At 37.7% G+C, this 11348-nt stretch overlaps 1 pseudogene; it reads right to left on the bottom strand.

Annotated features, from left to right (window-relative positions):
• Positions 1-1995: 1995 nt before the first annotated feature.
• LOC115030144 (U6 spliceosomal RNA) lies at positions 1996-2084 on the bottom strand (annotated as a pseudogene).
• Between the last annotated feature and the right edge of the window lie 9264 nt (positions 2085-11348).

Below are 11348 nucleotides of genomic sequence, written 5' to 3'. Positions count from 1 at the left end.
TTTCATTAGCCAATTGATTGATGAGGTTTTTTGATTTCTTGTTTAGGTTTTTATTTTTTTGTGTGTGTGTATTTTGGATATCAATTATCTAATGTGTTGGTTTCATTTGCTGTGGAATTTTTTTCATCTGATGAAATATTATGTGTAAATCATTGGTATTATTTTCTGGAATCTTCAGAAATTCCTGATCTATGCTTATATCTTGAAATATTTCACCCATATTTTCCTCTGACAGTTTCAGAACTTCAAACCAGGTAGTAAGATGTCTGATCAATTTGCAGTTCACTTCTGTACAGATTGAGATACATGGGTCTAGTTTCATATCCAATATTTTGCGGGTGGACTTTTTATTACTACTTCAGTCTTGTTAACTATTATTGATCTGTTTAAGTTGCTTGTGTCTTACTGATTTAATTTTTGTAGGTCATTTATGTCTAGGAATTATCCCTATCTTCTAGATTTTCCAGGTTTGTGACTGCAAAGCATCAAAATATTCCCTGATGCTTTGTTTCATTTCATTAGACTCTACAGTAACTTTCTCCCTTTCAGTTCTAATTTTATTAATTTAGCCCTTCCTCTCTCATATTAGTTTGGCTAAGGAGTTATCAGTCTTGGTTTTAGTCATCCAATGAATTAACTACTTTTTTACCCACTTCACTCATTCAAGAATGTATTGTTCCATCTTTATGTATTTAATATAGTTTCTATAGTTTTTAAAAATCATTTTTAGTTTCTAGTATTATACTAAGATGTAAGATACCAGAGATTATTTAGGCTCTTGTGTATTTGGTAAGATTTGATTTGTAGCCTCCAATGTGTAGAGACATTTCTATAGGCACCAAAAAAGAATGTACTTTTTTTGGATGGAATATTCTGTAAATATCTGTTAAGTCCATTTGATCTGTGGTATAGTTTAGCCCTGAATTTCTTCATTAATATTTAGTGAGGAGGAGGACCTGTATAGAGATGAGAGTAATATATTGAAACAGCTTATTATTACTGCATCAGGTCCTTTTTTGATGTTTTGTGTCCACTACTGCTTTTTACTTGTTTGTTGTTTTTATTAAGTTGGGAGCCTTAGTATTTCATGCATCTGTAATGACAACTGTTATGTCTTGTTCATATTATTTTTCTGAACATTTCATGTACAAGTATTTTTATCTTTTCTTTCCACCAGTTTCCCAATCAAGTCATGTATAAAATTTACTAAGTCCAATTACCATTCTATGTGTGCACTTGTGTTTAAAGCTGATAATCAGGATTGGGGGCTTGTCCCTGACAAAACTGATCCCACCTAACAGCCATTTACTGCCTGTAGCTCTTCATCCAGTAGCAGTCCGCAGTGAAAAAATTTCTGTCTTTGTAGGCTTGTCAACTGGTGTGGTCTTTGAGTATTAAATACATGAAGATGGTGTAGGCAACTATATCATCGAGGGTTCATAGGTGCAGCATTTCTGTCATGTCAAAACACAATATCTCATAGCAGTTGTCCCTGTCTCCAGCTTTTACAAACTTTCTTGATGTTCCCTGAGACTTAGATGTTGTGTTATAGATGTCCATTATGAGACTGGAACCCCCACCAGTTTACGTACTCTCTGTATTTTGACTGTTGTTGATCTTTCTAATGGTCTCCATATGTTACAAAAAGAACCTTCTTTGATTATGCATGAGAACTGTCATTATCTATGGGTATAAGGATGATTATTAGAAGGCAATTAGAAACTATGTGAGTTTAGCACAATAGTAGTAGTAAGTTCTCCTCTAGGGTTATATCTTATTGTAGAATTATTTCCTTTGGTGTCTTTCTTTATTTCTTCCAATTTTGACTTTATGCCAGCTTTGTTTTGAATTCTGCTTACTTGATAGATTATTTTTCATCCTTTGATTCCCAGTCTGTCATTGTCCATTTGGTCTATGATATAGTTAAACTCTGAAATTTCTTTGTTGATTTTTTTATTTTGGATGGTTTCTCTAGAAATGAGAATGAGATATTGAAAAGGTATGGAATGCTTCATGAATTTGTGTGTCATTCTTGTACAGGAACCATGTTAATATTCTCTGTACAGATGCTGCAAGAAGCAAGCACTAGAAGCAAGCCAGTTTCTTCGTCTGCTGGTTTTGACTCCATACAGGGTCATGTAACTAAGTGTGGTGGTTGTGAAAAGGGTTGGCAATGATAAAGGGTTTCTGAATACACAATGACCAAAGTTAGTTCAAAATTAGATGTGTCGTGAACCTAAGGTATTTTCAGCAGTACTCACTTGTGTTGAATTACAAAAGTTCACTGTAGCTTGGGGTCAAAACAACATAACATGCATTTTTGTATACTTCATAATGTTATGTCATACAATATGAATGGACACTATAGGGCTTGGAGTCAAGACTATTGAATTTTAGGAATGGAAAAATGTACATACAAAATTTTCTACTCTTAGAGAAACATAATGGTTTAATTACAGAAAACAAGACTTTTAATATTTTCCCACTGTCATTACCCAGCATGCAAGTATCAAATTAGTATATCTTTCAGTTGAGTTGGATTTCAATGTTTGATTTTTAAAATTACTGTTTGAGCTGCAGACTTGAATTTCATTAAAAAAGGATTAAATGAATTTTGGTTTGAGATTAGAAGAGAATTTCCAACAATTGCTGTAATATCCCTAAATCTACTATTGTCATTTTGTACTACATATTATATGAAGTGGCATTCTCAGTATTGATAATTATAAAATCAAAATATTTATCAACGCTGAAAAATATTGTCAGTGTTCTACATCTTATAATATCACAGATTCACTGAGGATTTAACTCTTTTTTTTTTTAGATTTAAAATTTTATTTATTTCTTTATTCACTTCACATCCTGCTAACTACCCCCCTTCTGGACACCCTCTCCCATCATCCTTCCCCCATCCCTCCCACCTCCTTCTTCTCTGAGTCAGTGGAGGCCCCCTGGGTATCCTCCAACCCTGGCGTATCAAGTCTCTGCAGGGCTAGGTGCATCCTCTCTCACTGAGGTCAGACAAAACAGCCCAGCTAGAAGAACATATCCCACAGTCAGACAACAGCTTTTGGGATAACCTCTGCTCCAGTTGTTTAGGACCCACATGAAAACTAAGCTACACATCTGCTACATATGTGCAGGGAGGCCCAGGTCCAGCCCATGTATGCTCTTTGGTTGGTGGTTCAGTCTCTGAGAGCCCAAAGGATCCAGGTTAGTTGACTCTATTGGTATTCCTGTGGAGTTCCTATCCCCCTCAGGGGCTGCAGTCTTTCACCATATTCTTCCATAGGAGCCCCCAAGCTCCATCTACTGTTTGGCTATGGGTATCTGCATCTGTTTTGGTCAGCTGCTGGGTGGAGCCTCTCAGAGGACAGTCATGTTAGACTCCTGTCTGCAAGCATAACAGAGAATCATTAATAGTGCCAAGGATTGGTGCTTGCCCATGAAGTGGGTTTCAAGTTGTGAGAGTTATTGGTTGGTCATTCCCTCAGTCTCAACTCCATCCCCTGTCCCTGAATTTCTTGTAGACAGGATAAATTTTGGTTGAAGTTTTTGTAGGTGGGTTGGTGTTCCTATCACTCCATTGGGGTTCCTGCTTCTTTGGGTTCCATATCCCCAATGCTTTGAGTCACAGTTCCATATCCCCATTGATTCTTGGGTGCCTCCATTATCCCAGGTCGCTGTCAAGTTCTGGGGATGCTCCTACCTCCCCATCCTACCCCCTGTCATTTGCAAATTTCTATTCATTCTCATGGTCATCTGACTATCTCTCTTGTCCCTACCTATACCTGATCCTGAATGGCCCCCATTATCCTTCCCATCTCTTCTCCCATCCCTCCATCCCTCTGCCTCTTATGACTACTTTATTCCTTCTTCTAAGTGAGATTCAAGCATCTTCGCTGTGCCTTCCTTCTTGGGTCTGTGGAATGTACATGGATATCCTGTATTTTATGGCTAAGATCCATTTATAAGTGAATACATACCACTCATGTCCTATTGGAACTGAATTACCTCACTCAGGATGATATTCTCAAGTTCTATTCATTTGCCTGCAAAATTCACAATGTCTTTGTTTTTAATAGTATTCCATTGTTTAGATGTACTACATTTTCTTTGTCCATTCTTTAGTTGATGGACATCTAGGTTGTTCATTAAAAAAGGATTAAATGAATTTTGGTTTGAGATTAGAAGAGAATTACCAACAATTGCTGAAATATCCCTAAATATACTGTTGTCATTTTGTACTACATATTTATATGAAGTGGCATTCTCAGTATTGATAATTACAAAATCAAAATATTGATCAACTCTGAAAATATTGATGGTGTTCTGCATCTTATAATATCACAGATTCATTGAAGATTTATTTCTTTATGCTATAACAAACCAGCATATTTGTTTTCTTTCACATTTAATAATTGCTGAAATTATATGTATACCAAAGATATTTTGCAGCAAATTTCTTTATGATTTCTTCTTTAATAAGTGTTTGACTTATATACTTATTATATAATTTTATGTGCCTTAGGTCACATGAGAATTTCTTGAGTCAAAGGGAGTTGCAAGTTGGAAAAGTTTTCTGTCTTGGAGCAGCCCTCTGGACTCATTCTGGGTCAAATAGACAGATGTTCTGGTTTTTGGTGGGAATCTAAACAAGCTTTTACAACATTGCTTCTAAGGGAAAATATAGCTACAGTTCCAAGTAATGGAGATCTATGCTTCTTAAAACATGACCAGTGCTTGGGTTGTGAACAGCTTGTTGTAGAAGTCAAACTCAATCACAAGTGGAGAGGGAGGGAGGAACCTGGGAGGGAAAGTGAACAGTGGGGAGAAAGAAAGGAACCTGATCTAGTATTGGGTGAGGGAAAAGGACTGAAGCCCCGAGGGCCAGCAGAAAGAATATAAATAGGTAACCTCAGGAAGTAGGAGGTTGGGGGGACCCTCAGGACTCAAAGGAAGGGACCTAAGATGAAATGCGTGACAGTAGAAAGAGGGAATTTATAAGGTCCAACTCCAGCAGGAAGACAGGACATCAAGTGAAGGATGGGGTTGCCATCCCACAGTCACATCTCTGACCCATAATTGTTCCTGTAGGAAAGAATTACAGGGATGGAAATGGAGAGGAGCCTGAGGAAAAGAAAGTCCGGTGACAGGGCCAAAGTGGGATCCAGCTCAAGGGGAGGTCCCAAGGCCTGACACTATTACTGAGGCTATGGAGTGCTCACAAAAAGGGACCTAGCATAACTGCCCTCTAGAAGACCCAACAAGCAGCTGAAAGAGTCAGATGCAGATATTTGCATCCACCCAATGGACAGAAGCTGCTGACTGTGGTTGAATTAGAGAAGGCTACATGAAGCTGAGAAGGGTGATCCTGTAGGGGGACCAGCGGTCTCAATTAATCTGGACCCCCGAGATCTCTCAAACGCTGGACCACCAACCAGGCAGCATACACCAGCTGATATGAGGCTCCCAACACACATACAGTAGAGGACTTCTGGGTCTGTGTTCATTCAGAGATGATGCACCTAACACTCAAGAGACTGGAGACCCCAGGGAGTTTAGTGGTCAGGTGGTGGTGGTGGCATCCACGTGGAGACAGGGGGTGGGGAGGCGCTTTGGGGTTTTGAACAGCCAGAGGGTGGACAGGGGTGTGTGAATGAAATCTAGAGTGTAAAAAAATGCAAATACAAAATTTTCCAAAAATAAAGGTGCTTTCTAAAACTCAGTTCCACCCTACTCCCCTGCCCCTTGCTTTCCTTAGGATAGGCATCTTTCACTGAGTTGTGTTCTGTATGTTTTACTACATCACTTAGAGATTTTTTTCCTCTGAAGATATATCAGAACAACTCTCCATACATCTATCAACTTGTCCAGCTGCTTCTTTGAATAAAGGGTTCCCTTTTAGATATGCTATTGAAACAGTGTTTTAAAAGCATTTCTACTCTGTAGCTATACTTCTACATGCTAAGAACTTACTATTTGCACTGATCACCTTCAGTTTTTAAGCATGTACTAAATGAATAGAGTGAAAATTTTCATTATATTACTATACATGTGTATAGTATATTTTGATCATATTCATCATTTCTATTCCTCATTTTTATTAATTAAAATTGTTCTTTCTCAATTATATATATGTATGTATGTATATATATATACATATTGCATACTGACCACTCTTATCATCTTATCCAGTTTCATTTCTCTACCACTCTTGTCTACCCTCCCCTTCCCTAGAAATCTCTTTCATGCTCATGCTCATGTTCGTGTTTGTGTTCATGTTCATGTTTTGAGACACACTAAGTTTAATGAATGCCTGTGTGACCATGAATCTGGAGTTATGTAGTGGAGTCAGTGGGCTCAGAGGTCATTACACAACTGAAGATGGTGATGTCCCTTCTTCCGGAATGTATCAATAACCAATAATTCAGCAGTAAGGGGTAGGGAGGACTATTACGCTATCTCATGTCCTTCTTTTCTCCCTGCATTTCAAGTTGTCTCCTTTTTATTGTTACAGCTATATGAATATGTGTGGGTCCGTGTTCTGACTCCTGTTGGGTCTGGCCATTGGGGAGCCTGGCTGCATTTTTCCCCACTCACCATCATTGGGTACTGGGCTTTAGGGAAGCATGGAGACACTGCTCTGGGGGTGGGAAATGCAGTCTGAGATGAGGGAGCCAAAGCTGGTGTTCTCTGACCCTTGGGCACCCAGTTGCAGACCGTTGTGGACTGTGGGTTGAGGATGGCCTGTAACCTGGATGGACTGACTGGGAGCTCCGGCTTAGTTCATTGGTGATTGTCCTTAGCTTGGCGGAGGTTGGCTGGAAGTTCAGGGAAGCCTTCTACTGGAGATTTAGGCGGGAGCTCTGTAGGCAAAGGCCTTCTCCATTCTCCCCATGGTGGTGGTAGATGAAAGAAACAGTCCTTGGTTCCAAACTATTTATTGGTTGTTCACCGTGGAAAATGGATGCATACCAACTTCTCAGGGTGGGCCAGAGATTAAATACCTTTTGCAGGGAAGAATGTCTGGGAAGGGGGGCTTAGTGGCTAAACCCTCAGGGCCTCTAGGGATCTCATTAGCATGGAAAACTCTGTCCTGGACCTACATGACCACAGGTCACATTTCCTTATGTGGGAAGTGTGGCACATGTTCCAGGCCAGGAATCTGGCAGGGAGCAACTAGCAGGAAACCTCCTACTGTATTAGGTGTGTACCCTGAGTTTCTGGGGACTCAGATGCTCTCTATCTTACCAAGCTTCCTGGCATGGTTTACTGTCCCACAAAAGTGAAATACAAGTTCTATTGGTCTATAAATTTTTCTTTTGCATTGTAAGGCACAGAACTAGATCTTATTATTTTTGCACATCCTTTCTCTATCATAGGCCCTGGGTGTTAGACACTAAAGAACTCTTTCTAACAATGAGGTGAAGCAATTGTTGTTTTTCATTTTGAAGTATGTTACCATAACTACTGACAAGGAGAAACTTGACTACTAAGACTAGTCAGGTTAAAAAAAAAATCTGAATTCACAATTGGTATTTTCAGGAAGAAAACTATTTTAACCCTTTTGATTAAGACTGCCCCTTTTTTAACCAAGCCCATCTATTCTATTTGGGTTCACAGTTACAATGCATTTCCTAATACATTTGTAACTAAAAGTAGCCTTAATTCCAGGCAATGGTTCCATATATAACTTTTCATTGCTCCCTCTCTCTCTGTTTTTTGTTTAAGTCTGAAGGATGGTAGAGCCCAGGAGAATGTGAAGACTCAAGATGGAAGGCTATTTAATCAGGAACACCCATAATGAATTGTATATGAGCAAGAAATAAACTTCTATTGAATTCAACCACTAACATTAAAGGCCTTGTCACCCAAAAGATTACATTGCATATACATTCTTGTAAAGTGTTTTATTCCTTTGTACTTCTGTAGAATGTTTGTATCCTGAAGGCAATTCTCTGACACCAATTGAGTGTCCTCCAATTCAGTTCCATTTTGGCATTAACTAACTGGGACCAGTATAAACCTCACAGGTTATTGGTCTCAGATGACAACCATAAGTCCTTAGTATTTCAAAGTCACTAGCATGTTTTTCTAGCCAGTTAAAATTTCTGGTGATCACATGACCCTTTTGAAGTTTAAAAACTTGCTCAATTGATCCAGACCTCACCTAAAGCACTGATTTTAAGATACAATTTTTGTACAGGATGCAACTTATGAGTAAGCCAAATGGAAGAGGGAAATAGGACAGGGTCTGAGTGAAGAGTAGTGAGGTGCATTTCTATGTCTTCTCTTCATGAAATCTGAATATGCATTTTCTAAGAACATCAGTGTCTTTATCTGTCCGGAGGCATCACTGATGCTCTGGGTCAAGAGACTTTATTGCGGTCTTTATTATGCAGCATGTCTGCTTAAATCATTGGCCACATGATTGAATCCAGTCTTCAGGTCTTTTCTCCTCTTTCCAAGTTTGGAAGAAAGGTTCAACTTTCAATCTTCTGCTTTGCCTTTTTGGTGACCAATTTCCATTGGAAGGTATCTAGGGGATCCACCACATGTCATCTAATTAGCACAAACCCAAGTATGAATGAAAGGAGATTATTATGAATAACAAAAGCACTTCTACTAGATATTTCAATGGTTTTTGAAGCTTTGTACCAGGAAAAAGGCCAGATAAATTCTTTATTATATCACAGTAGTAAATGACAAAGGCCAACCCTTAAGTATAAAAAATTGGTTGTTTGAGATTATTGACCAAAGATTGTCTGGACTGGTGCTTGCTCATGAAGCTCTCCTTGCTTAAGCTCTAAAGTTTTCTCCTTTGTATCAGATCTTCTCAGTTCTTCACCCCAATTATAGCTTCAGCACACACTTGTTTTCAAGTTAAGCTAGAAGAAAAGTTCATATTCATGTTTGACTGGTCAACAGCTAATTTAGTCATCTAAACTTCATTATTCCTTTGAATCATTTTCTATCCAAAATTTCACCATGGTAATATTTTACTTGATGAAAAAACATTTATTACTTTCTGATTATATAATTCGTATGTGATTAATAAAAGAAGAGTGATAAGTAGTAACTATTAAAATCATAGTGCATTTTTACAGTCTTTGTATGCATGCATTTGCAAGTGAACAACATTCCTTCTTACCTAATTGGAATTATACTGCATCTAGAAATTGTCAATATTTACTTCTCTTATTATTTCTTATGTCATTCAATGTTCTTTAAAACCATTTTTACAGTAACAAAAAGCCCAGATATCTGCTTTACTTACAGATCTATCATAATTTATTTGAACATTCACCAGTGATCTGAACATTTTGATTTGTGTGTGTGTGTGTGTTTGTGTGTGTTTAGTATATATATAATATTATGGTAAGCATCCTTTATAGTAAGCATTGTCATTTTTGGACTATTCTTCTCATTCCTTTTAAATACAAAATTTAGTATATTTTGAGTTATTTGCATTTCCAGCAATATGCAGCTTTCTGTTGAACAATTTGGTATTAGGAAAAAGAATAAAGGCACTTCATCTTTTGATGTTGTGGTTCTTTCATCAGAGAGAATTAAAACTGAATAAACAAACAAAAACATAAGAATTTTGTCCACAGATATTGTAGCAGCTCCTATTTATAACCAAGGACCATAGCAACTAGTCAAACATATCCAATTTCATATACAAAGTCATGAGCATTATATATAGATGCAAAATGATATATTGAGTATGCTGATATATATATATATATATATATATATATATATATATATATATATATACACACACACACAAACATTAGGTTAAAAAGCAGAACAGGGGGAAAGTAGTACACACTGACTGCCTATATGAAAATATATTGCTCTGTGCTGTTAAAATTTGGATGAGAATTTACTGTTACCCCAAAATCGATGGTTTAGGTTTATGGATGACTTTTCTGTAAGCTTGTTTAAATATTGGGGCAGTTTGCCTTTTAAAATCACTCCTTCATATTACCCAAAGAAAACAAATTTATTGTTTGAATGTTGACCTCCTAGAAACAAAGGGTAGGGAGATGTCAGCAAGTGTTGAGACTTTTAGGAAGAAGAGTCTCTTTCCTTTGGTCCTGTTTGTCTTCATGTATCATTTTTGCTTTATCAACCCAGATTCCATTTTCAATATTTTTATGCAGCCCTTTGGTCATGTGCTTTTCATTACTCTATCAAGATGTCAGAACTCTTATAGTCATGTGGGAGAGTGAAACACTCCATTTTTTCTTGGGGAAATTTTGTTTGAAGTCTGAGGATCTTGAGATATTATCTAATCTGGAGCATTCTACGGGATGCTGCTCAACTCCTCCTTCTTCTTGTTAAAATATTTATCTATGTGTTTGTGTGTATGTCTGTGAAAGTATGTGTATGTGTGTGTATGTGTGTGTGTGTCCTTGGAGGCCAGAAGAGGATATTGTATTCCTGGGAACTGGAGTACTGGTGATAATGAGTTGCCTGACCAAACCTAGGTTGTCTGCAAGAGTAGCAAGTGCTCTTTACCACTGAGCCATCTCTCTGGCCTCTTAATTTAAGCTATTCATAATATATATGGTACATTGCCACCCTTGTTTACCTCTTATTTGGAAAGCACAGACCACATGGCTTCATCAGAAGTTAAGGTAGGGATATTGAAATTTAGGTGAGTTTTGTTTCAAGTAAATGAATCTCTGTTTTAGAATTTCAAGTATATGAAGAAGATATTTAGGATGAAATCTGCCTTATTTAAACATACCTGGGTAAAAATCCAATTCCTTTCTAAGTTCTATGAATGTTTTAATGATACTCTACATCATTAGGTACTCCTCAGAATAAGATGATAAAGTGGGAGGTAGGAATGAAAAGACCTGGCCTATGGAAAACTATGACTATCCAGAGTATAGTTTCTAGCTTTTCTCTGTGTAAAGAAATCAGCTTCACTGTAAGTGAATTATCTTGTGTATAGATGGTGAATTTCATATAGTAACGAAACCAAGGAATTCTCCCTGGATCTGTTTTTATATTTTTAAAAATTTCTAAGAGTACAGAAATGGTCCATAGCTCACATTGTCTTGTAGCTTCTAGGCTGTCTTAGTGTCAAGGGATTGACATATGGTATTAAAAAGAAGCACAAAGATGGCTGGTAAAGTAGCTTAGCTGGTAAAGTATTTGGTGTGAAAACATAAGGAAGGACTAGAGTTTGGATCACTAGAACCAATGAAAAGGTTGGGTAGGCAGGGCAGGCCCTCCTCCCATGATCCTAGTGATCAGAAGGATCATGCTTGGCTAGAACATGCTTGGCTAGTTAGCTGCCCTGGATTCAGGCAAGAGATCCTGCCTCA

Source organism: Mus caroli, unplaced genomic scaffold (genome assembly GCF_978045245.1).
Source record: "Mus caroli unplaced genomic scaffold, Mus_caroli_1 scaffold_5, whole genome shotgun sequence".
In the NCBI taxonomy this organism is placed as follows: domain Eukaryota; kingdom Metazoa; phylum Chordata; class Mammalia; order Rodentia; family Muridae; genus Mus; species Mus caroli.
This window is presented reverse-complemented; position numbering and strand designations above follow the sequence as displayed.